General features: G+C 36.7%; 1 long non-coding RNA gene across 1 annotated transcript; it reads left to right on the top strand.

Moving 5' to 3' along the window:
• The first annotated feature begins 6,106 nt into the window (after positions 1-6,106).
• LOC129348073 (uncharacterized) lies at positions 6,107-7,086 on the top strand. The gene is made up of 2 exons (XR_008600491.1): positions 6,107-6,751; positions 6,866-7,086. It is a non-coding gene; the product is annotated as an uncharacterized LOC129348073 (long non-coding RNA).
• The last annotated feature ends 4,987 nt before the right edge of the window (positions 7,087-12,073 follow it).

Raw genomic sequence — 12,073 nt, 5'->3', positions numbered from 1 at the left:
CCTGGCACTTCTCCAAGTGTCAAGAACGTACTTTCAGCATACCGGTACGCTGATCATCGCATTTTAATCCACCAGAAGCTCGACCGCTACTTCATTTTACTAAAACTTCATTTCCCATAGACCACTGCGCTCTACGAGAGAGGCGCGCATGCGTATTCCTCCTTTGCTTTAAAGCAGCGCGAGATCAGAGCGCGGTAAACAAACATGACATGCTAGCCCGCGCTCCGCCCAACATCGTGTGTTTAACCGCAGCTCCAAAGTTGACAAAATGCAGTAAAACACGCTACCATGCTGTCTTGGCTCAAAGGTTCAAAAAGAACACGATCAGAATCAGAGGCGGACTCGCAAACCGACACGATACCAAGCCAGTCTAATCTTGCAGGAGCAGGACAGAGTCAGACGCGACTATAAACCACTGACCATAGTACTTTTGAAAAGATAGTGAAATGAAAAGCACTTTTTTCAGTAAAGGAAAAGAACCTTAAATTTGTATTTATTTTCAGTGTTATTTTTCAGAAGTGAATGTTCTTTGTTCCAAACAAAAAAATTTGAATGTAAGTTAAACTATTGGTGCATTTTATTTGTTGTCTTATTTTGTTCCTTTTGCACATTTGTTTGTGTTATATTTGTATTTATTTGATGGATATGTTCAGCACTTTTTTTTAATTTCAAGAGCAGAAAAAATGCAGTTTTATTGACAGTTAGAAATTTTTTCACTTGCTGTTAACTTACAGTTTGTTAATAAAAAAGTGAAGGAAATTTAATTGTTTAAATTTATATTTAATATCTTTGTTGGTTTACAAGTTCAACAAACATTGTTGTAACAGTAAAATAAGTTGCCACAACTTATTTGGCCACAATCGATTAGGTACAAGTATAGCGCAAGCTTTAGTACCAATTTTGTTTTTGTTTTTTTGTTTTGTTTTTTTAATGGTTGATATAGGAAAATAGAGTACCTGCACTTTTTTGGACCCACTTAAAGCACTGTTCGTCAATAATTAAGTTGTGGTTGAAATACTGTGGTTTGTCCAATTTAGAGAACTGCTGAGGTCGATAGTTCTTAGATATCATAGCTTTACAGTTTTATTTTTGACTAATTCCAAAATTGTGGTATTTCTTCAGCGGGACCCTCCTCCACCTCCCCCCAGCACACCATTTCTTTTTTCAAGGTATAACTTACAGACACTGATGGTCCTGATAAAACTTACAAATAGTCAAGACAATTAATTATTTTAAGTTTTATTTTCTAAAACCTATAAACTTGAGTTCAATATTCAAAACTTACCATAACAATTTGAGTTAAAGAAAACAAAGAAGTTCATATAACTTAATGGAGCTTTACATTGTAGAAATACTGATAGAATACTATTGTCGCACAAAATGCCTATATTGCTCAGAATTTACATAAGCAGAAAGACTAAGAAATTAGAACCAGAGAAGGAAGACAATTCTGTTTTGTTTTTTTTTTTTTGGTTTTTTTTTTTTTTGTTCGTTTTGGATTTTTTTGTTTTGTTTTGTTTTGTTGTTATTGTTTTTTGGATATGGATTTCGTCAGAAATCACAATAACAATTAATTAAACAGATAAGATTTATTTCTATTGTAGAATATTTTGCAGATTTGAACCATCTATGAATTGAACATTGCATTAATGTTTTCCAAGATAAACGTTTCCACAAGATGCAGTTTCACTCCGCGTCATCAGGTGGCGACACCGCTGCATCCATCTACGTGGGACAGAGGTCAGAGTTTGTTAGTCTGATAGCGCCACATGTATGTTGTTATGGTGTTGATGCCGGATACGTAGTGATGGCTGATCGAGGCTTTGTTGAAGCTTCGACACTTCATTCAAAACATGGTTCATTACTTGAGGCCTCAATGGCACACAGTGCTCGAGTAGGACATCTAGTGGTCAATAATATGAAGTGCAATCAAGACGTGGTCGTTGGTTCATGGATTGTTTTGGATTTGATTCGCCATGCACACATTCCTGTTTGACTACACTAGATGATTGTATGGGTTGTAGTGGACACAAAAATAATATTACTAGTAATAATAATGACAATAACTATTGAAGAGCACGTTTCTTATTTCCCATGTTTGTCTGTATCCCTTTATACTCTTTGCTTATATTCTGTGTTATGAAACATTTAAACGGTGCTGCTACATTCATGAGATGCTCTACAAATACAGACTGATGTCATTTTCACATGGGGCTGGTGCAAATAAAGATTTTATGGATTATTATGGATTTTGGCAAAGTATGTCTTGGGGTTTATTGGTAAAGAGGTCAGTAAAGAGGATGTGCTTATGTAACTGGTTATGAGGTTTTATTGAGAAATATTTTATCAACAGTTTTGGGACCACTGTTCCCTCTAAGCTGCGCGCGATACTTTTTTTTTGTTTTGTTTTTTTGCGCATTTATCATCTATTTTTTTTTTGCCATTTTCGAGTTTTTTTTTTAACTTGAGTCTCGACTCAACCTTTTTTCTCAGGAGGTTGGACTTTAGCCTTTGTGCTGGAGGGTTGAACCCTCAGTTCCAAGACTTTCAAAGCCTCCAGACCTCCCGAGTCCTCAGGACCTGAGCTTTCACACAGTCTGAGGGCTGAAATTTTCTAAGTCCAACAGTAGTTCTCTGTTAGATTGAACTTCCAGACAGTCCAAGGACTGATATCTTCTAAGTTCCTGAGTAGTTGAACCTTCACACAGTCTGAGGACTGAAATCTTAAAAGTTCTTGAGTAGTTCTCTGTTAGTTTGAACCTTCAGACAGTCTGTTAATGTTTCGATTAAATCTTTAAGGTTTTCCTTTTTAAATGTTTTACCACCTTTTAATGTTTAATTTTCTTTTTAAATCCTTCATTGTATTTTCAGTGTAATTCCTATTTGAACTTTTATTGTCTTTAAGATATAATTTTCTAATTAAACATTTAATTTTTTAATTAAATGTTTTGTCTTTTTTAGCCTTTTATTGGATAGGTGTAGTGAGAGACAGACAGGAAACGGGGGAGAAGAGTCGGGAGAAGACTTGCAACAAAAGGTCACTAGCGGGACTCGAACCCGGGACGCTGCGTCGAGGACCAGCCCCTGTGTCACCCGCTTAACCCGTTGAGCTATATGGGTACACATGGTTTGTTTTCTGAAGGGTTTAATAATCTGATTAAATGTTTTGCATTTTTAAAAATGTTTAACGTTCTTCTTGTTTAATTGTATTTTTTAAATGTTTAATGATGGAAAATACTTTATCTGTAATTTCTAATATTTGTATTTTAAAAATTGTGTTTAATTTCATAATGACATGTATTGTATGTTGTTGAATGATCTCATTCAATATTTTGTCTGTTTAATAGAGTAAACATTAAATTACATTAAATTCTATTAAACAGACAAAATATTGAATGAGATCATTCAACAACATACAATACATGTCATTATGAAATTAAACACAATTTTTAAAATACAAATATTAGAAATTACAGATAAAGTATTTTCCATCATTAAACATTTAAAAAATACAATTAAACAAGAAGAACGTTAAACATTTTTAAAAATGCAAAACATTTAATCAGATTATTAAATCCTTCAAAAGACAAAACATTTAATTAAAAAATTAAATGTTTAATTAGAAAATTACATCTTAAAGACAATAAAACTTCAAATAGGAATTAAACAGAAAATACAATAAAGCATTTAAAAAGAAAACTAAACATTAAAAGGTGGTATATGTACATATAATTTAAATGTATTTAATGTTTAACTCTATTAAACAGACAAAATATTGAATTAGATAATTCAACAACATACAATACATGTCATTATGAAATTAAACAAAAGTTTTAAAATACAAATATTAAAAATTACAGATAAAATATTTTCCATAATTAAACATTTAAAAAATAAAATTAAACAAGAATATTAAACATTTAAAAAAAATGCAAAACATTTAATTAGATTATTAAACCTTTAAAAAGACAAAACATTTAATTAAAAAATTAAATGTTTAATTAGAAAATTACATCTTAAATTTCTTAAATCTTTTTAACAATAAAACTTTTAAAAAGTTTTATTGTATTAATTTTTTTTGTTTGATTTAATTGCTTTTTGTTATGTAGTTTATTTCTTTAATCTTCTTTTTCTGTCAAGATTTTAACCCCAACCTTAAAAATGAAATAAACCCTTAAATCACAATGAAAATACTTCTGTTGTCACAATCATGAGTTAGTCAATTATTCAGTTTATCAATTCAACTTTATTTGTTTTGCACCTTTCACACAGATGACAAAACTAAACAAGCAAAGATAAAAAAAACTATGATTAAAACTCAAAAACATTAAAAAAAACAAAACAAAACAAACATTTAACATGGTAATAAAATATGTTGTGTCCAGGGGATGGAGGGAGTTTATTGAAGTCTACTTGGGCTCACATGGGAAATCATTTAAAATATAAACTTGATATTCAGTCTAAGGAAACTGCAGAGTGACAGAAGAACCAACAATATCTCCTGTTTTCTCCTTTAATGAGTCGACTCTTCTTGTGCTTTTAGACCAAAGAACTACAGACTCTTCACAACCTGCTCAAACTCTTGGTACAGGACCTCACCACACGGGTCAAGAAGGTTTCCGTCTCATTTCTACTCTGAAGCTCACCTTCTCCTGCTCAAACTGCTGACAAATGTTTCTGCTGCTCTAAAGTCTGGTCTCCAGAACTTCCTAAAAACTCTCAAAGGCTCTTCTGCTGCAGGTTGCTATGTAGAACTGTTACAGAAAACCTCACTAAACCACATGGAGGGGCCTCAAGATAGTCGTCCAAATGAAACCATACAAAAACCAAACTAGCACAACCCAAACACTAAAGTCTCCTGCAGCCTACCAGAGAACCTCTGAGAACAGAGAATCAGGACAGGAACTCTTACCTTCTGGACAACCAACATTGGTTCACAAACAAGAATACAGAATGTGTCTGACCAAAAACCTCTGAAGACTCACTACAGCCAAGATAAAGACACAACTCAGCTGTACCAAATCCACTAATCACTGCACACATTAGCACCATGTGCTAACTGTGGCTAAAGAACCACATTTACCAAGACAACTATCCAGTACAAAGCCCTAAAACACACCAAGAAACACATTAAAGACGATTTTACTGCTGGAAGCTGCAAACCAACGCCTAAAGAACAAACTAAAGCAATGGAGCCAAACTCGGTTCTGTGGTGAAGAGAAGCAGAGGAAATGTTTGGCTGCAGCTAAATAAAGCAGGAAGACACTGAGCTGCTCAGGTGTTCCTGATAACACCAAGCAGCCACCTGGACAGCCAATAGGAACACAGCTTACTGGAAGTCCAGAGGGCTGGCTTAGTGAAGGAAATTTAGTTTAAAGTTGAAGCAGAAAGTTAACAAAGAAAGTTGAAAACCACCTTCTGATCCCTGAAATCTCTGAGTTTTCACACAAAGAACACCTGAACATGTCAAACTGGCTTCATAGTAGAACCATCATTGTAAAAACGTCATAGTATGGTGTGTTGCTCAAAAAACATTAGGACCCGGCTGTCAGGGGACAAACATGTAAGAAACATGAGAACAGAGAGAATCCAACCAGTAGGTCACAGTTTATCATCCCCCAGTCATCTCCTGAAGTCCATATGGTGAGAGACATCAGTATCTGGTTGTTCATTTACCAGAGGATGCTTATAATCATGCTGATGTGGTCTGTACTCTACAGTATTTTAGTGACTCAATACATATGGAGGACTAAAAGTGCCAAAATTAAATAAATAAATACATGATTAAATAATTAATTAAATATGTCATTAATTAATTAAAATTGGAATTAAATATTTCATTAATTAATTAAAATTGGAATTAAATATGTCATTAATTAATTAAAATTGGAATTAAATACTTAAATGTGTTATTAAATAAATATATCATTAAATAATTAAATATGTCATTAATTAGTTAAAATTGGAATTAAATATGTCATTAATTAATTAAAATTGGAATTAAATACATAAATGTGTTATTAAATATGTCATTAATTTATTAAAATAACAATTATTTTAAGTAAAAAACATATTTCATTATTTCACGATTTAATTAATTATTTCATGGTCCTTGTGTTGCAGTGGATCATGAATTAATTTTATCTGTCAACCTCGCCCGTCAAAGTCGGTGGGCGGATCCTAACACCTGATTGGTTACCCTGCACATCAAGTCAAGGCAAATCGATTCCAGATAATGGATTGACGCAGAGCTTGTGAACACATTCCGATACACTGGGTGGCGCTATTCACCTCTACGTTGGTTTGGATACTCAATAAAACAAAACTTTATTAGCAACCGCTAAAGACTCGGTCCTCTTTCCCAAATGTTGATACATGCGGTGCAAGACAAATTTTCCTTTAGCATTTCCTTTAGCATCTACTCGGCGCGCCACGGCTCGTCTCGGTTTAGTTGTTTTTCCATTACATTGAGAACCACCTCATCGTGGGTGGAGTCGTCATAGCACGGCGGTCCGAAAGTCCCTTACCGTCATTTCTGTGCGACACAAACGCAATGCAACAATGTACATGGAGGCGATAGTACACCTGCTGCTCGGTCTGTGGCTTTCTGTCAGATTCAGAGTAATAGAAGAGTCGGAGAAAGCTGAGAGCGACGAGTCGAAACACTGAGGAGACACACAGGAGAGTTTGGGAGGCGATAAAGCAGTATCAAGCCGAAGACAAGAGGATATGAACGAGACGACATATGAGGGTAAGCTAATGCTAGTTCGCTAGCTATCGTGTATCAGTCCTGTGAACGACCCTGTAATGGCTGCAGTTTGTCGCTATTAGGTATTAAAATATGTATGCTGTGTATGTGTTTCAGATGCTCTCTGATGAGACTTCATGGGATTTACCTGAAGCAGCAGCACATGAGCCTGCAGTGGCACAAGGTGTAGAGGAGGAGGACAGAGATGTACAGGATGCACTGATGCACTACGTGTCATGCAAAGTTATTCTTCTTGTTATACTTCTGTTTTTCGGTCCCCGGACCGCTATTGTTTTCTTTAATGCAATTCTGACAATAAACTTTTGTAGATGTGTCTATACTATTGTTTGTTTGTGAAGGTTAGCAAGATTAAATAAAAAATTAAACGGCAAAACATTAAAACAGCTGTTTTAAGAAAATTCCAGTTTGATAAATCAGTATTGCTTTGGTGTAATTCAGTCACCAGAATTATGAACCATAAAGGAGTTTGTGTTAAAACATGTTAAATCCCATTAAACACAAATACATTATTAGGGAATATAGAATTGTTTGGTTCAGACTGTTGACTCTTTTTCTACCAGTGTCTTAACAGACAAAATGAGAAGTTATGATGCAATCACATAAGTCACAAAATAGTTTATTAGTCAGCAGCAAAATCAAAACTATTTACAATGTGCAAAGTACAAACTGTGGTGGGCCTCTCCTACAGTGGAGGACTAAAAGTAAAACTATATACAACTACAGGTGCTGGTCATATAATTAGAATATCATGAAAAAAGTTGTTCATTATTTCAGTAATTCCATTCAAAAAGTGAAACTTGTATATTATACTCATTCATTACACAGACTGATATATTTCAAATGTTTATTTCTCTTAACTTTGATGATTATACCTGAATACTAACAAAAATCTCAAATTTGGTATCTCTGAAAATTAGAATATTGTAGAAAGGTTCAATATTGAAGACACCTCTAATCAGCTAATTAACTCAAAACACCTGCAAAGGCCTTTATATGGTCTCTCAGCCTAGTTCTGTAGGCTACACAATCATGGGGAAGACTGCTGACCTGACAGTTGTCCAAAAGACAAGCTTTTTCATGATATTCTAATTATATGACCAGCACTTGTAAATCTCAAGTCTATGGGAGGTGGACTCGCTCACACTCGCCGGCTGCCCACTGCCTACCCAGCTACCCCAGCACACCCAGGAATGACTGGTTGAAGGCAGTATTCTGGGCCATCTCCTCCCGCTGCAAGGCCGCTTCATTCTCTCTTGCCTCGCTGAGGAGCAACCAGATGTTCTCATCATGCTGGGCATGACTCCACTCCTCCTCAGCCTGCATCTCCACAAGTACGCTAGGAAGGTCCAGTTTTCTGTGGCCCCCTTTCCTCTTGCCTAGACCAAAGACAGAAAAGTGATCAGAGTCAGCTTTAATGGCCAAGTAAGTACACAATATACACGGAATTTGGTTTCGGCTGTTGGTGTCATCCTAGGAATATGGAAGAGAATAATAAAAAATAAACTATAGAAAGAGGAACAGGGAGGAAAAAGAAATAGTAGTAAAATAGAACACAATATAAACAGAAATGTACAGCTAGACTGGAATGTATGAACACATTAGCAAAATGGTAATTGCTATAAACACAGTAGTGGTGATTTTTGTGTACAGGGCTCTGTAGTCCAAATGTCCAGGGTGAGTGGGGTCTCTGATGATGTTTTCTGCAGTCCGTACTATGGGCTGTAGTCTGTTTCTGTCCTGCTGTGGGGTTGATCCAGAGGTGCACAGGACAGATCGGATGACTGCAGTGTAGAACTGGATCAACAGCTCATGTGGCAGGCCATGTCTCCTCAGCTGTTGTAGGAAATACATCCTCTGCTGAGCCTTTTTCAGGAGGTCCTGAGAGATTGTAGTCCCCAGGAGCTGGAAGGACTCCACAGCTATGATGTGATGTGTTTAGCCACCCGTCCATCCATTTTCAATCATGATCATGTCTTTGATACTTTAATAAACTTCTGGCACTCTTCGCTTTAACCAAAGCACAAGCAGTAACTCCTCCACCACAAACAAAAACGACGTGGTGTGAACTTCATTTCATCCTGTGCACATTTTGGAGTTGCTAAGAAGAGCTGTGTTTTCTCATTTTTATGTATATTTTCATTCAGTTTCACAGCTACCTAGTGACTATAAGAAGAATGGTTGCAATACTACACTGCACCAGAACGTAAATTAATTAGAGTGACTTACTTGTTAAGTCAATGGAAAATAAATGCAGCTGCATGTGTTCTGTTTATGTGTCACTGCAGCTACATGTAGCTTTCATCAGGCGTTCCTGAGCTGGCTGCTGCACAGTTTGCATTTACACCTGCCTGAATTCTTGGTCGTTGGTCTCACTGTTCTGATCATGCTTGCAGGCATTTACACCTGTAGTAATAATAATAATGCGAAAATCAACCATGCTCTCTGTTTACCGTGTCTTACCGGTGATAAGACGGTGCTGTTGACAGGGTCGGTGTCGAAGCTGGTGCTGGAGAGGAGCTGCTGCTGGTGGTGGAGAGGAGACAGGGCAGCCGGGGGCTCCGCGACGGAGGTGGAGTAGGCTTCGCATGTGGAAAGGGATTCTTGAACAGAAATAAACACTCACTCTAAGTACAAGAAAAACACGGCATGCTGACTGAAGTATTAGCTTCTGAGAGCTAAACGTTAGAAACAGCAGCACGAAATACAAGCAGAGCACGGAGTTAGCGCCGATGGCTAACTAGCTATCTTATTGTCTGCTCCAGGAGACAACGACGTTACTTTCTAAAAATACTTGTTTGCTTAAAAGAAGCTTGCCACCAATGGAATAAATGATGTATAAGTTTCTTGAAGTCACAAAACACTCACCGTCCTCGAACGTCTCCAACAATGCAGCGGCTGAGTCTCCCTCCTGTTGCTCGCCGGTGCGGTGCCAGTAAATAGCTTCCATGAAACCTCTTCCAACACCTCCTGGTTGACCCACGCCGGCCGTTGTGGTCCTGGGTGGACCGATAGTCACTTTTGAGCTTTTTCAGCTTCTCCCTACACTGCTTCTGTCCTCTTTATATACAGTCTACTGTATATGTGAGCGGCCATCCGCTCAGAGACCTCCTGATAAACTTTCTCCGTCCAGCTCTCTCTGTATTCTTTGGTCCACCACCAAAGACAAAGTCTCGACCTCTTCATTCACCCACGGTACAGGTCTGGCTGTCACATTAAAATTATGAAGAACAGAGAGTTTCGTGAAGAGCAATGCACACCGTCGCTGTTTACAGTCATTTTTTAATGCAGGATTTTGTTTTCGTGCTGAAGTTGCTCTGTGTCGTCACTCCCTGTCCAATCAGTGGCCTGCACTATGTAAACGCCACATTATCGGCTCATCTCAGCTCGCTGGGAACCTCAGCCGAGAAGGTGCTGAAAATTAGTCCGTATGGAAACGCTCGCTAACAAAGATGAGACGAGCCGTACCGTGCCGAGTAGATGCTTGTGGAATCGCGGCTAAACAAAGACGAGCGGAGCCGTGCCGCGCCGAGTAGGTCCTAAAGGAAAAGCGCTCGACACTCCGAGCATCGCTGCAATTTGACAGGCTGGTAATCCACAAAGAACGTGATGTTCCAGAACTTCCCTCGGTATGCCAAACGCCCTGGTCCCTGTGTGTGCTCCTGTTGCACCCTGGTACCAGAAAACCGGCGGAGTACTTCCTCTAAATTTGCAGTCACTCTACGGTCAACATCTTGGTCGGAAAGTGCGGAAATAACTTCAACAACTTCAATAAATTCCTCTGCTTTACACGCTACATGCTCGCGGTCAGCAGGTCCTGCTTCCACATACTCTGCAAGGTCTAAAAGATCTCTCACCAACTCTCTAGAAAGTTCACAGCGACTCTCCCTCTACACAGCCACCATGTTTAGAAAGACTTCTACTTCCGGTTTCAAGGCAGACAAAAGCAGTGGATTAGACTAGATTCACGTTAGTCCCGCCCACGGACTTTGACGGGCGAGGTTGACAGATAAAATTAATTCATGATCCACTGCAACACAAGGACCATGAAATAATTAATTAAATCGTGAAATAATGAAATATGTTTTTTACTTAAAATAATTGTTATTTTAATAAATTAATGACATATTTAATAACACATTTATGTATTTAATTCCAATTTTAATTAATTAATGACATATTTAATTCCAATTTTAACTAATTAATGACATATTTAATTATTTAATGATATATTTATTTAATAACACATTTAAGTATTTAATTCCAATTTTAATTAATTAATGACATATTTAATTCCAATTTTAATTAATTAATGAAATATTTAATTCCAATTTTAATTAATTAATGACATATTTAATTAATTATTTAATGATGTATTTATTTATTTAATTTTGGCACTTTTAGTCCTCCATAAATACATGCCTACGTTGTTTTTTATTAAATGCTTTTTAGTTTTTAACAAACATTTAATAGCCTATATGTAATCAATAAGTGGCCTTTGCCTATCTTAAGAAAAACTCACTCAGAACTCTGATATGTTAACAATACTAAATAAATCAATAAATATGTGCATACACACAAAAATAAGTTAATACATTAACTGTGTTAAGATAAGATTTAGATTTTTTTTTTTAAAAAGTTGTTTATGTTTTTGCAGAATCCAGTATTGCTCACTGGTTGGTCATTACATTTTATTAGTTTGATTTCACTGTTTAAAATGATGCCACCTCTTTTCAGACAGAACCTGTGATAATAAAACAATACAAAATTTTTAGTTCCGTGTTAATAAAGCACTTAAAGCTTTAAGTATGGCTAAATGCTTTTTTCAGAATTAAATATATCACTCCTTAGGTGGTAGTGGCCCCAAGTTCAGTAAAGTTGGAAAGATATTCACAGATTCGGGCTTCCAGCATCAATAACTCGTTAGATATAGGTTGTCAAAACATAAACGGTGCCTCTTTCCCATTGTTGCAAGGCAGACAATGTGCTACAAGCCCAGTTTTATCAAAAGTAGCTGTCTTTCAAGCTACAGGAATAACATTGGTGTCTATGGAGTGAACAGGGTCCGTCTGCAATTTGCAAAACCACTGCAACAGTAAAGAGAGACAAATATTCAATAACTTCACTCTTATACATTGTAGTGTCACTAAAATCACTGCAGCCTTCAACTGGCTCCTGTTGACAAAGTGTTTTAACAGAAATGTAAATGCTGTAATTTGATTCTTTTAATGAACCATGTAATTTGAATGGATGTGATGCTGGTGTGACCACAGTGCACACGTCTGATGTTGCTCACAGTGGTCCAAG

Source organism: Amphiprion ocellaris, chromosome 23 (genome assembly GCF_022539595.1).
Source record: "Amphiprion ocellaris isolate individual 3 ecotype Okinawa chromosome 23, ASM2253959v1, whole genome shotgun sequence".
In the NCBI taxonomy this organism is placed as follows: domain Eukaryota; kingdom Metazoa; phylum Chordata; class Actinopteri; family Pomacentridae; genus Amphiprion; species Amphiprion ocellaris.
The sequence above is the reverse complement of the archived record's forward strand: the minus strand, read 5'-3'. Positions and strand labels throughout refer to the sequence as shown.